Source organism: Xenopus tropicalis, chromosome 8 (assembly GCF_000004195.4).
Source record: "Xenopus tropicalis strain Nigerian chromosome 8, UCB_Xtro_10.0, whole genome shotgun sequence".
Lineage (NCBI taxonomy): Eukaryota > Metazoa > Chordata > Amphibia > Anura > Pipidae > Xenopus > Xenopus tropicalis.
Genome location: NC_030684.2, coordinates 146,152,387 through 146,155,333, shown reverse-complemented (window position 1 = coordinate 146,155,333; position 2,947 = coordinate 146,152,387).

The window sequence follows — 2,947 nt, the reverse complement described above, 5'->3', positions numbered from 1 at the left end:
TACAGTCTACTGCCCCCGCCAATCAAACACTGCCCAGTGTATGGTACAGTCCTTAAGCTGCCCCCCCAACAAACACTGCCCCAGTGTAATGGTACAGTCCTACTGCCCCCCCAACAAACACTGCCCCAGTGTAAATGTACAGTCCTACTGCCCCCCCAACAAACATTGCCCCAGTGTATGGTACAGTCCACTGCCCCCCCCCCCCCAACAACACTGCCCAGTGTAAATGGTACAAGGTCCTACTGCCCCCCCCCCCCCAAGCAAACAACTGCCCCAGTGTAATGGTACAGTCCTACTGCCCCCCCCCTCCAACAAACCATTGCCCCATGTAATGGTACAGTCCTACTGCCCCCCCCCAACAAACATTGCCCCAGTGTAAATGGTTACAGGTCCCTACTGCCCCGACCCCAAGCAAACACTGCCCCCAGTGTAATGGTACATCCTACTGCCCCCCCCAACAAACACTGCCCAGTGTAATGGTAGCAGTCCTAGCTGCCCCCCCCCAACAAACATGCCCAGTGTAATGGTACAAGTCCTAGCTGCCCCCCCAACAAAACACTGCCCCAGTGTAAATGGTACAGTCCCCTAACTGCCCCACCCACAAACATGCCCCAGTGGTAATGGTACAGTCCTACTGTCCCCCCAACAAACACTGCCCAGTGTAATGGTACAGTCCCTAACTGCCCCCCCCAACAAACACGCCCCAGTGTAATGGTACAGTCCTCTGCCTCCCCCCGCCCCAGGTATCACAGTAATATTCCCCCCACCTTATGGGCAAGGCAGTTAGTGCCCCCCGGTGGGGCAGGTTATACTCCACGCAAGGGCGGGGAGAGCTTTCTCTTTCCAGCAGGGAGATGAAGGCCAAGGTATCCGCCCCCCTGCTTCGCTGACAAAATCATAATCCGCGTGTATTTCTGTGGGAATAAAGAAAGAGCCTGAGAGGTCCCGGCTGCAACTGTGTGTGTCCCGCTCCAGGGGGCGGAGTGAAGTATCACTTAACCTGCTTCCTGAGGGGGGATCGATTTTGCTGGGCTGGAACAGAATCCCGTCATCATGTGTCCTTTAGGGCAGGGAGCCGACCTACAGGGGCAGGAAGGCATTTAGCCACGTGGGCACAGTAGGTGGGGGGTAGGTTACACTGGGGCAATGGGGTTCATACCTGAAGGGGCTTCTCAGGGGTTGGTGACCTTTGGACCTTGAGGGGGGCTCCAGCGGAGAACTTAGCGTAGGTCTGCAATAGAGAAAGTGGGGGTCATTAGGGGATCAGCAGGGGGAGGGGTCACTAGGGGCACGGGGGGAGGGGGTGCACTAGGACCCACGGGGGGGTGAGGGGGTCCACTAGGGGAACACGGGGGGGAGGGGTCACTAGGGGACTACGGGGGGAGGGGTCTACTAGGGACACGGGGGGGAGGGGTCACTAGGGAACATACGGGGGGAGGGTCACTAGGGGACACGGGGGGGGATGGGTCCCACTAGGGGACACTGGGGGAGGGGTCACTAGGGGACACGGGGGGAGGGGTCACTAGGGGACACCACGGGGGGGAGGGGTCACTAGGGGACAGCTGGGGTGGGTAGGGGTCACTAAAGGGACACTGGGGGGAGGGGTCACTAGGGGTACACTGGGGGAGGGGTCACTAGGGGACACTGGGGGGGAAGGGGTCACTGGGGACACTGGGGGAGGGGTCACTAGGGGACACCTGGGGGGAGGGGTCACTAGGGGACACGGGGGGGGAGGGGTCACTAGGGGACACCTGGGGGGAGGGGTCACCTAGGACACGGGGAGGGGTCACTAGGGGACAACGGGGAGGGGTGCACTGGGGACACGGGGGGAGGGGTCACTAGGGACACGGGGGGGTCACTAGGGGACACGGGGGGGAAGTCACTAGGGACAACTGGGGGAGGGTGTCACTAGGGGACACGGGGGGGAGGGTGTCACTAGGGACACGGGGGGAGGGGTCACTAGGGGAACACGGGGGGGAGGGGTCACTTCTAGGGGCACGGGGGGGAGGGGTCACTAGGGGACACTGGGGAGGGGTCACTAAGGGGACACTGGGGGGAGGGGTCACTTAGGGACACTGGGGGGAGGGGTCACTAGGGGACACTGGGGGAGAAGGGGTCACTAGGGGACACTGGGGGGAGGGGTGCACTAGGGGACATCGGGGGGAGGGGTCACATAGGGGACACTTGGGGAGGGGTCACTAGGGGACAACGGGGAGGGGTCCACTAGGGACCACGGGTGAGGGGTCACTAGGGACAGCGGGGGAGGGGTCACTAGGGGACACGGGGGGAGGGGTCACCTAAGGGGACCGGGGGGAGGTCACTAGGGGACAACGGGGGGAGGGGTCACTAGGGGACAACGGGGGGGAGGGGTCCCTAGGGGGGACACGGGGGGGAGGGGTCACTAGGGGACACGGGGGGAGGGGTCAGCTAGGGGAACACGGGGGGAGAGGGGTCCACTAGGACACTCGGGGGGAGGGGTCACTAGGGGACACGGGGGGAGGGGTCACTAGGGGACACGGGGAGGGGTCACTAGGGGACACGGGGAGGGGTCACTAGGGGACACGGGGAGGGGTCACTAGGGGACACGGGGAGGGGTCACTCAGGACACGGGGAGGGGTCACTAGGGGACACGGGGAGGGGTCATTAGGGGAGGGGGGGCCACACTGGGGCAGCGCTGCTGCTCATCTTCCCATGCAGTCTGCCTGCGGCCGGTGATTGTAAATGGCGGGAGCCCCTAACTGCCAGCTCAGCAGGCGCCGGCAATTACCCAGTGCAGCCCTGGATGTGTGAGTGGGGGGGGGGGCCCGGGGGTTTTGTGGCTTCAGCCGCCCCTAATCCAGTTCAGAACCACAAATCCCTATCCCGGGGCGGCTGCCAAACACCAGGGATCCAGTATCGGGGTCCTATACCCAGCCAGAACGGAGGGGGGCACCCCAGTAAGGGATCA